The following is a 12,387-nucleotide window of genomic DNA, read 5'->3' on the forward strand; positions in this document are numbered from 1 at the left end:
TTTCCACAGGATTAGAGGTCCACTGCCATCAATAATTTAAAGTGCATTATTTGCTGGTTGTTTGGTCAGCAGAGCACGCAGTCTCTTCCAGCAACAGTTAGATGCGTCATTTTCTTCCTCTCCGCTACTCCTCTGCGTCTCTGATGTTTTTCTTCGCTGAATCATCATCTTTCTGTGGGAGAGGCCACACAAAAGCATACAGTCACATTTACAATAGTATAGTTTCTTGGGGCAACTCTACCAGCTCAAGGGAAGCACACATCAACTCCTGTATCCCAATCGAAGGCTTGTGGCTTTCCCTGTGATCAGTGTTGTTTTTGGCAGCCCTTTTAATTTTTGTTTTACTCTTCTTTTAGACGAAAATACTCATTAGTCTTAGTCATATTATAGTATTTTCAAAATGTGTCCATCTTGGTCTAGTTTTAGTCGACAAAATCGCATACACATTTCATCTAGTTTTAGTCGACACTCAAAATGTTTTCGTCTGTAGAATTCAAAAGTTTTAGACCAAAAATAAAATGAGGTTTTCAAATAGACAGACTAGGACATAGTGTAGCATCTACAACATCAACTTGGTGATGATACAAACAAAAGAAAAAGCAATGCACTGTACATCATTTTCAATTAAACCTACCTGGAAGCCACGAACAGTATGTAAAAAAAAATTGTATGAGCGTCTAACACTGGGATGTCTGGAACTTTTTTTTTCTATTCTTAACTCATTTGCTCCCAAAAACGTATAAATACGTATTTTTAATTGTTTCAGTGTCCCAAAAACCTATTTCTACGTCTTTTACTTTATTTTTTTCACTTGAGACATCTCTAGGTTCTGATGCAACTTCGCTCCAAAGCACAATGCTGAAAATGCATTTTAAAGCAATAAAACTGGCCACTGGAGGGCAGTAGCGCATTTGGTAAGACCCGCAACCCGATTCAACGGAACGAACGGCCGGGCCGCACGGCCGGGGCGCCTATCGGAAGACGACCGAATGGACGACCAGGAGGACGTCCAGGACACCAGGCACTGGAAGTCCGGGCAGGACGACCGGGAGGACGTCCGGGACGCCAGGCGACAAACGACCAAGTGCGACAACCAGGAGGATGTCCAGGATGCCAGGCTGCAGACGAGCAAGCAGAACGACCAGGATCACCAGTGCAGCGGACGATGCCGTTGAGTCCGTGCTGCTCGCCGAGCAGAGCTCGCGCCACCATGCTTGGCCGCTCGCGTACCCCGTGACCCTACAGTGTCCCGCGACTCAGCCGGAAACGTGCACAGCCAAACCAGTTCCCCCCCCAGGAACACAACATGCCCCACACAAGTTCTCCAGGTGAACACCACCACGAGGCAGTGGTCACCAAAAAGGAAAGACTGAAAATAATCCATCTTGATGAGACAGGCGGCGATGGGGAAATGTTTACCCTGGCTGTCGCAGCCAAAACAGCGTAATCTCTCAGTTCAAAAGTTTAGTGATGTGTAAATAAATTGTTACTTTGCTATCAAAAGCTCTATTTGTCTTGTTGTTTATTTATTTTGTAGAAGGAAAACATTATTCAGATGTTTGGGATGTCACAAAAGCAAAAAATAGCTGTCTTAAAGTCAAACTTATGTTTGAAATGTATGCTTTTACAAAAAGCTAAATTTCTCTGTTTTTTCAGCAGAAATTAGAAAATTGCTCAAACTAATCTATTTTCTAATGCTGATTTCTAAAGAATGGAAAACGATATGAACTAACTTTTTTTCCTGCTGAAAGAAACAGTAATCTTTCTTTTGGTGGTTTCCATGTTTATATAGCAATAGAAAAGAATTTTCTGTGGGCCTTGCAACGGCTGGGAGCGAAGGGGGTTGCCCCGGTGAAAATGGCTGCGAGTGAATGAGTTAAGAGTCTAGCCAGAAGTTGCACTAATTAATAAATACATCTACATCGATGCTACCTTTCACAGTCACGTTACCATGACTGTAGCTTTCAGCCAGGAGAAGCTGTCGTCAGGTGTTGTCCAACCTTCACTGGGCGTTTCGACCCTGAACCACGACACCCTCCAGTTGGGGGGTCGGCAGTGATGGCCAGTCACTGCCAATCTTCTCCTGGTCCCCAGCTTAACTCATCCCTCCTATTCCAAAGCCAACAAGATGCTCTTTCAGCAGCCTCCCCCAACCAAAGGACTGCTCCCCTCCTCTCACGTACTGCAATTCCCAGGGCAGTAAGTGTCTTTCAAACTGACTGTGGTGGAAAACCTCTGCAGCCAACCTCAATCGGAAAGAGCCAAGCTTGCCATCCTTTCTCCTTACATTGAAGGACGGGGTCTTGATACTTATTGCTTTCCTCTCTGCAGCCCCCTCGCACCCGTCATCCCATGGTAGTCAGTTCAATTAAGATGATCTTCTTTGCCTCCTCAGACCATATGACCACATCAGGCCTCAACAATGTTTGAACAACCTGGGGGAAGAGTAGCTTTCTTCCCAGATCCACCCTCATCTCCCATGACTGTGCTGCTTGCAGGAGGTTCTTCTTAATCATCTTGCAGGCTGGTGGTTCCTCCCCCTCTTTAATGAACTGGATAGCTGGAGTTTGTCTTGCCTTGGTCTGCTGCTTTTTCACCCTTTCCCGCTCCAAGATGTCTGCCAGTGCCCGGAGGACCTTGTCATGGCGCCATCTGTACCTCCCCTGGCTTAGGGCAGTCTTGTACCCTGCCAGTATGTGCAGCATGGTTCCTCTCCCTCCACATAGCCTACAAGATGGGTCCTCCCTCATTCCCCATCTGTGGAGGTGTGATGGTGACGGTAGGGTATCATACACTGATCGGAGTAGGAAAGAGATGCGAAACAGCTCAAGTCTCCAGAGGTCAGTCCATGTGCACAACCAATCAGTATTTCCCAGTAATTGTTAATTTATCAAACAAAACAGCTGAAGTGGGCTATTAGCTAAATGCCGTTTCGCCAACTGGCTCTCCTCTAAATTTACTGACCAGTAAAGCCAAGTAGCTCTGCTTTAGACTGGCTAGTGTTTAAGAGGACGCTCGTCATTCTGAAGGTAATGCTAATGTGAATGCAGTGGTAATGCTAGGAGATACATTTAGCATCCGATAGGATTGCTAACAGTCCCAGATTGTCCCACGCAATCCGGGACTGTTGGTAACCCAATCGTCTGATTATCACTCAGAACAGACCTTTAAAGGCTAAAGGAACAATACATATTCCCTCTCGTCAAGGTAAGAAAACAAATCTTACCATGTTTCCGAATTGTTCATCGACGAAAACAACACTGTCTGTGACTTACCTGATGATGGCACCAAAGAAAAGACTAAGCGCCAGACTTAGAGCGGCGACGACGGCCATGAACCGCATCAGCGCACCCCCTGGGATTTCATTTAGTGAAGGCAGCGTCAGGTTAGGTCGGTGTTTTCGGGGCGGCATAGCTGTAACTGTGAAGGATGCGCCATTCAAAAAGATGGTCATAATAAACTTTTGGAAGAAATAACACAAGTTTACTTTCCATTTGCTAACAGATTGGACGTTGTCAATAGCAGCCAATGTGTTCTTTTCTTATTTCAAAAAATAACTTTCAACGAATGTGATCTTGCAGTCTACCTGTGAGTGGGAATGTTACTCTGTAGATTATGGTGCCATCTTGGTCTGTCAGTGAGCATCGGTACGTCCCCTGATTACGAAACTGGAGCTGATTTAATACCATGAATGAATTTTTCGTCACACTTAAATCTCTGAAGTCCTTCTCTCTGGGCTGCACACAAGGAAACACACATATACACAAAAGAGCTAAGTGTGTTCATACCTGTCAAGTTGTAGGGTTTCGGCGTAATTTGAACAAGGGAGCACTGATATTTAAATGTGTACGCCGTACGTTCAAAATCTGTTTTCCGTGCATTACGTTTTTTTTTTCTACGTTCGGATTTTGTCACCGTTTCGGCAGCGAGACAATGTGCGTTACTATCCGTTACTACGTTGGTTGAAAGACGCGAGAAAGGTCAGAGACAAGGAGAGAGAAGAACGGGAGTGGGAAGGAAGGAAGAGTGTTGTGATGCTGTTGCAAACGCGATGCTAGGCTGGGTGGCTCAAATATTTCCTGACTGTAGCCGACAGCCTATAATTTACGCTCACTTGATGCTACACTAGATATTAAGGTTGATCCCGATCATGTTTTTTTGCTCCCGATCCGATCCCGATCGTTTTAGTTTGAGTATCTGCCGATCCCGATATGTCCCGATCCGATTGCTTTTTTTTTTGCTCCCGATTCAATTCCAATCATTCCCGATAAATTTTCCCGATCATATACATTTTGGCAATGCATTAAGAAAAAAATGAATAAAACTCGGACGAATATATACATTCAACATACAGTACATAAGTACTGTATTTGTTTATTATGACAATAAATCCTCAAGATGGCATTTACATTATTAACATTCTTTCTGTGAGAGGGATCCACGGATAGAAAGACTGCTGACTTTGTATATTGTGACTAAATATTGCCACCTAGAGTATTTGTTGAGCTTTCAGTAAATGATACTGTAGTCATGCCCCAATGCATGATGGGAAGTGGAACCATGACTGTGCGTAGTGCTACCAATTGATATATCTTCTCTGCGTTGGCTCCAAAGGCTGCCAAATTCACTCTACTCATATGCTGCCTTTTATCTCTCTATATAGGTAAAATGGCGCCTTAACAGATTGAGCGCGACAATGCGGGAGTGGGTCGTGCAACGCATGCATTAATTGCGTTAAATATTTTAAAGTGATACATTTTTCAAAAAACGTATTACCGCCGTTATCGGGATAAATTTGATAACCCTACCTTAAGCCTAAACTAAAGACTCTGGATGAGTGTAACATATTATGTCTGTAACGTTAAATACAATTAGAAAACAATCTAATTAAAAAATATACAGTATATAATTAAAAAAAGGCACAGCCGATATTGATCGGACCCGATCGATCGGCATCTCTACTAGATATCACATGCATTTTGAACTAGATGCGAAATGACAGACTCGGCTGCGTTGGTAAACAGCTACCATCTTAAAGCAGTAGACCTCTCAGAAAGGCTCTGTTGTAGTGAACCTTCCTAGCGAACCTAAGTAACTTTTTATCTAAAATACGGCAAAATCTTGACTTGAATCTATCTTTAAATGATGAAACAGTTTTAAAGCTTTCAGATGTCGGAAGGAGACAGAAGGGAACTAATGCAAAAACCGGAGCCATTTTAACAACTTTAACGGTTGATTCACAACATTAAATGACTTCCAAACATAGCAGAAGTTACTATGTTTTTTTTGTTTGTTTTTTTTTTTTTTGTATTGAGAAAAAAAAAACATGAAAGGGAACACCAGTTACTTTGCCAAGTAACTAACTACTCTTACATTCAGGTAAACGAGTTACTAACTCAATTGCTTTTTAGGAAAAGTAGTTTGTAACTGTCATTAATTACTTTTTTAAATTAAGATTAACAACACTAGTGATTAAGATGCAGTCTGCAGAATGAAAAGCTATGCTCTGACGAAAGCAGAGATTTTATTCTGACAATTGTTTTGCCGAACACAACTCGGCTGCAAATATTGCTGAACACTTCTCAGAACAAACAAAAGAAATGTTCCCTGACTCAATGATTGCATCGGTAAGTTAATTTTATCAATTGACCTTTTTAGTTTATATTTGGACACACTAACGAACCACCTACAAGTCAAACTGAATTGCGAGCTGAAGTGCAGCCATCAAAAGACAAGATAGAAATTGCCAAAAGTGCTGCATACAATTATAACAAAAGTCACTGTTAAATTTTAGTAATCATGATGTAGCTAAAGATATTGTTGTTTGATTGCACCAGATTATACGTGACAATATTACCAATAAATTCATATTGTTTAAAAAATTGAGTTTTATTTTTGTTTCATATTGAACGCTATATAAAACGTTGTAAGATTAGTCACCAATGTGTAAGGACATACGTCACTATTTGTAAGACTGCCAATGGCCTCGGGTTGACAGGTATGTGTGGTACTCCTTAACCCAACTACTGTATACCTTGAGATTGTTATTAAAGTGAAGCAACATGTAATAAACTCTAGATACAGTGGGGCAAATAAGTATTTAGTCAACCACCAATTGTGCAAGTTCTCCTCCTTGAAAAGATTAGAGAAGCCTGTAATTGTCAACATGGGTAAACCTCAACCATGAGAGACAGAATGTGGAAAAAAAAAAAAAAAACTGAAAATCGCATTGATTTTTAAAGAATTTATTTCCAAATTAGAGTTGAAAATAAGTATTTGGCCACCTACAAACAAGCAAGATTTCTGGCTGTCAAAGAAGCCTAACTTCTTCTAACGAGGTCTAACGAGGCGCCACTCGTTACCTGTAATAATGGCACCTGTTTTATCTTATTATCGATATAAAAGACACCTATCCACAATCTCAGTCAGTCACACTCCAAACTCCACTATGGCCAAGACCAAAGAGCTGTCGAAGGACACCAGAGACAAAATTATAGACCTGCACCAGGCTTGGAAGACTGAATCTGCAATAGGTAAAACGCTTGGTGTAAAGAAATCAACTGTGGGAGCAATTATTAGAAAATGGAAGACATACAAGACCACTGATAATCTCCCTTGATCTGGGGCTCCATGCAAGATCTCACCCCATGGCGTCAAAATGATAACAAGAATGGTGAGCAAAAATCCCAGAACCACACGGGGGGACCTAGTGAATGACCTACAGAGAGCTGGGACCACAGTAACAAAAGCTACTATCAGTAACACAATGCGCCGCCAGGGACTCAAATCCTGCACTGCCAGACGTGTCCCCCTGCTGAAGCCAGTACACGTCCAGGCCCATCTGTGGTTCGCTAGAGAGTATTTGAATGATCCATAAGAGGACTGGGAGAATGTGTTATGGTCAGATGAAACCAAAATAGAACTTTTGGGTAGAAACACAGGTTCTCGTGTTTGGAGGAGAAAGAATACTGAATTGCATCCGAAGAACACCATACCCACTGTGAAGCATAGGGGTGGAAACATCATGATTTGGGGCTATTTTTCTGCAAAGGGAGCAGGACGACTGATCTGTGTAAAGGAAAGAATGCAAGGGGCCATGTATCAAGAGATTTTGAATGAAAATCTCCTTCCGTCAGCAAGAGCATTGAAGATGAGACGTGGTTGGGTCTATCAGCATGACAATGATCCCAAACACACAGCCAGGGCAACAAAGGAGTGGCTTCGTAAGAAGCATTTCAAGGTCCTGGAGTGGCCTAGCCAGTCAGATCTCAACCCCATAGAAAATCTGTGGAGGGAGTTGAAAGTCTGTGTTGCCCAACGGCAGCCCCAAAATATCACTGCTCTAGAGGAGATCTGCATGGAGGAATGGGCCAAAATACCAGCAACAGTGTGTGAAAAGCTTGAGAAGAGTTACAGAAAACATTTGGCCTCCGTTATTGCCAACAAAGGTTACATAACAAAGTATTGAGATGAACTTTTGGTATTGACCAAATACTTATTTTCCACCATGATTTGCAAATAAATTCTTTAAAAATCAAACAATGTGATTTTCTGTTTTTTTCCCACATTCTTTCTCTCATGGTTGAGGTTTACCCATGTTGACAATTACAGGCCTCTCGACTTGCTAATTCAATTGCACATTTTAGCCCCTTCTCTGGGTTTCTCCGGGGGAGAGGCCAAATCAGCCATTGCTTGAGACGATTAGGAGTATTTGTTTTGGGAAAGGCCGAATCGGCCTCTGCTGGGTATTCTAGTGTTAAATAAGCTATAGCTGCAGCCCTACTCTCAATGTTTTCAAGTTATGCGATTTGATATGTCGCTATTTGAATTAAAAACATTTGACGGGCCACACAAAATGATGTCATGGGCTGGATCTGGAGTCTCGGGCCTTGAGTTTGACACCTGTGTTCTAAAGACAGACCTTTGTCTTTCCAGGGGCCCACGTGTAGTGGTACGCCCGTCTCCCGAACACAAAAGAATGCCAAGGCTGGAAACAGTTCAGCACCACTTGCTCTGTCTCTTTAGCCTGCATTGGGTATTCTGCAGAAAGGGACGAAAGAAAGAGGGCTGCTATTGCATTCATCTTTTTCATCATCAGAACACAATCAGGACCAGGACACTCCAGCCACGCAAGAGTACGTACCGCCACAGTTCATTTTGTCCGATGGAGAAGGACATCTGTAAATCTTGTAGTCGCACGAGATGCAATCCATGACTCTTCTTTGCAAGAGCCCTTTGAAGGTAACGTCATGTGCACGTCACAAAAGCGTCACCAAAAATCAATTCACTGTCAGTTGTTGTCAAACAAACTCACCACATTTGTTGGGACACAATCCTGAATGAAGAAAGATCATCTGGTTCACAGCTTTCACACTTAATCATGATGTTCACTTACTGATATCAATGTCACTTACCGTCACGGACAAACTGGGTCAAGTGTCTTGCTAATATAGTTGGGCCTTTGTTAAAGACAGAGGTAATATCGGCTGATGTTGCTTGGGAAAAATAAGCTTAATGTCACAGGACGCTCAATCATCTAAAAAAGTAGTACATATACGTTTATTCGCCCCTGCCAGTCAAAATGGATTGGATGTCTAGTCTAGCGCCGTCAACTACACCGAAGCATGAGCATTCACAGCCAATCTTTTTTATTTAAATTAATCGGACGTCCATGGACATCAATGACATGCAATGAGCTAAATACCATGAAAAAAAGATATACTTTAGAGTGTTACTTGGGACTAAGAGTGTGACAATATCTCGATACAGCGATATATCGCGATATTTTGCAACCCGATGGGTTATCGATATGCTCCCGCCAAGAATCGATACTTTTATTTAACATATTGGCCATACAATGGAGTATGGATGCTGTAAAGTGCTCAATGTTTGTTGAGCAATTCCTTGGCGGTCCACTAGGGGCGCTCGGGAGTGTCGGTGAGGGTAAAGTGCGCACAAGTTGTCTAGAGAAGAAGAGAGGAAGGTTCAAGTGGGTTGAAAAAATAAAAAAGCTCCGTGAGAATGGTGGAGGAAAAAATGAGAAAAATATTGCTACAAATCACACATGGGGACACACTTTAGATTTTACACCAACAAGAAAGGAAGTAAGGTGAACAAGGACTTTGCTGTATGCAAGAATTGTCTAAGAAAAATAAGTTTCACTGGGAGCTGGTGACGTAGTGGACACTGGTGTTTGTGAGCTTCGCTTTCATCACTTGAGGTAAGAAAGTTTTGGAATGTAATTGACTTTTTAATTTACATGTATTATTTTGATGACATTTGGTGTTGAATGATATAAAATAAACCAGGACCCTAAACTGGATGAAAATGAATATCGAACAAGCCCACATGAATTTACCGATTTATTTGATATTATTTGAGAACCACTTTCCATCTAGTTTACTACACAAACTGTTATTACTGTCATTTTGATACAATAAGCTATAAAAATGGTTTGAATAGGTTCCAAGATATATAAAGTGATGTGCATGATAATTAATGTAGCCTACATATTAAAAATAGGTAATTATTGATGTAGCCTACATATTAAAAATAGGTAATTATTGAATTTTTAATTTCTATACATTCAATTCATATTTTTTTTAATTCAATACTTCCAACACAAAAAAAATCAGGATTTCAACTCAAACGATATGAAGTAGCTAATATTTTTTGTTTTATTTTGTTGTTTTTAAGGTGAGGGAGACTGTGACTGAGCAAGTCTGACATCTTAAATGCTGAAGCAGATAGCGGAACTGGTCAAACCAAGCAACAAAGGTCATATACGAAGAAAAGACCCACCAATTTTATCATTGCCCCACTCCAAGCTCAACTGCTGACACCTACGGCACTTTTTATTTATTTATTTATTTAAAGATTTAAAACTTTAAAGAAATTAAGGGTGCCATTCATCATGATCTCTCCAAGCGATATCAGTGGTCGTGGTTGGTTTCCTCTATATGTGCAGGGGCACAATTTGCAGTAGATTTATATTTTACAGCAATGTTGCACAGAAAAGGTGTCACTGTTTAATAAATGACTTAAACAGTATTTTTTCTATGTTGAAATATCTTTTTTTTTTTTTTTTTTTTTCCCCGTTTCAACAGTTGTATCGTAGAATGTCATGTATCCAATTTCTGACCAATATATCGATAATCGCTGTATCGTGATATAATCGTTATCGTGAGCCTTGTATCGCGAATCGTATCGTATCGTGAGGTGCCCTGAGGTTCCCACTCCTACTTGGGACCGTAAGCATTTCTGGTTCCATTTGTTTCAAATTTATTGGTGGTAGCATTAGCTTCCATCTATAATCTTCCCTGTATTTTTTTTTTCAATGGCATGTTTTCGGCACAGCGCCCAGCCAAAATCTTTTGACCCACCACACCGTTCCTACACAAAAACGATCGGAATTCTCATGCGACGCGGGCTCTCTTTTGTTTGACAACGCAAAAATGACTGCCCCCGTTTTTTTTTTTCCTTCTTTTTTTTTTTAATGAAATGTCAATATGCTACTTGTTCAACAATTTTTGTCCAAATCACATCTTTTATACATAAAAAAAAAAAAAAAAAATCAGGACGCTTAGGGGGACAAAAGTTATATTCATTTTTTTGATAAAAATGTACTGTTCGGCCAGAAACATACCCATTCATTTCCATTTGCCCTATTTGCCATTCATTTCAAAAGCACAAAAACTCCCATTCACTCCTAATGATTTCCAACCCAAGTGACCCAATATCAACAGGAAGTGACCACGAAATGCCTCCAAATCAACAAGAAGGGACCAACTATGAACAGAAAGAAACCCTGAATACCTTTAAATCAACAGGAAGTGACCCTGAAATGCCATAAAATCAATGAGTGACCCGATATCTACAAGAAGTGACACGGGAATGCCTCAAAATCAACAGGTAGTGATCGCGAAATGCCCCCAAATCAACAAGAAGTGACTTAATATGAACAGGAAGTGACCCTGAAATTCCTCCAAATCAACGGGAAGTGAAAGTGAAATGTCCCAAAATCAATAGAAAGTGACCAGATATCTACAGCAAGAAACCCTGGAATGCTCCAAAGTCAACAGCAAGTGACCTTGAAATGCCTCAAAATCAACATGATATGACCCTGAAATGCCCCCAAATCAACAGGAAATGACATTGAAATGCCTCAACATCAAGAGGATGTGAGCCTGAAATGCCCCCAGATCAGCAGGAAATGACCCAATATGAACAGAAAGTGAACCCGAAATGCCCCAAAATAAACAGGAAGTGACCCAATAACTACAGGAAGTCGGAGATGCCTCAAAATTAACAGGAAGTGACCTGATATAACAACCATCACAGCAAAGCTACCATCGCAAATTCTCCAGAATAGAAATCATATTTTCTAGTTTTTTTAATTGTTATTAATATTGTATTAATTTATACAGTATTTATGATGAATAAAAGATTGTATAAAAAACTGAAAGATTATGATTTTTTTTCTAAATATATATATAGATTAATATTAATTGCTAATATGTTTTTTTTAATGACCAAAAAAATAGTCAGTTGTCCATAAAAGGATTTAAGGTCTTAAGTGTCAACTTTTGAATAGCTGTCCACTTCAGTTACCACTAGAGGCGTGCGAAATTTACGATTCTTAGATTATTTGCGATTCGGCCGTGGAAGCTTCAAGAACGATTCACAAACATCCAAATTCCGATTATTGAATTATACCAGGCAAAGCGGAACTAAAACGCAGTCAGCGCGGTCTTCGGGACGCAATGAGGAACGGACTGAGAGTAAATACCATGTTCAACTCATGCCGCTAGATGAAAAACAGTAATACCTGACCGTGGCTGACAGCTGCTACAAACAACTCCCAGTTGTTAGTTGCTACAAACATACGGCCACATAACGCTACGGTAGATATCACATATATGTGGAACTAAATGCGACAAGACAGACGACGGTGGCGTTAGAACATCTATAGAGAACTAGATGCAAGATGACAGACTTGCCGGCGGTAGTAAACAGCCGCCATCTTAAAGCAGTAGACTTCACTGGAAGGCTCTCTTGTAATGAACCTAATTAACTTTTTATCTAAAACACTCCGAAATTGGCAAAATCTTGACTTGAATCTATCTTTAAATGATGAAACAGTTTTAAAACTTTCACATGTCGAAAGTAGACAGAGGGGAAATTATAGAATAACGGGAGCAATTTTAACAACTTTAAAGTGCCTGTGACATGAAAAAGCATGTTTATTTCATAATAAACACGGTATTTTATGCTCCTGAATGAAATAGACCGCTTGGATGTGTGTGGAAGCGATCACTATATTTATTTAGTTTTTTTAATCCCGCGCCATGAAAATGAGTGACTTCCGGCAACGGTCTCGAGTTGAGA

The sequence above is a fragment of the Corythoichthys intestinalis genome, chromosome 3, assembly GCF_030265065.1.
Source record: "Corythoichthys intestinalis isolate RoL2023-P3 chromosome 3, ASM3026506v1, whole genome shotgun sequence".
Lineage (NCBI taxonomy): Eukaryota > Metazoa > Chordata > Actinopteri > Syngnathiformes > Syngnathidae > Corythoichthys > Corythoichthys intestinalis.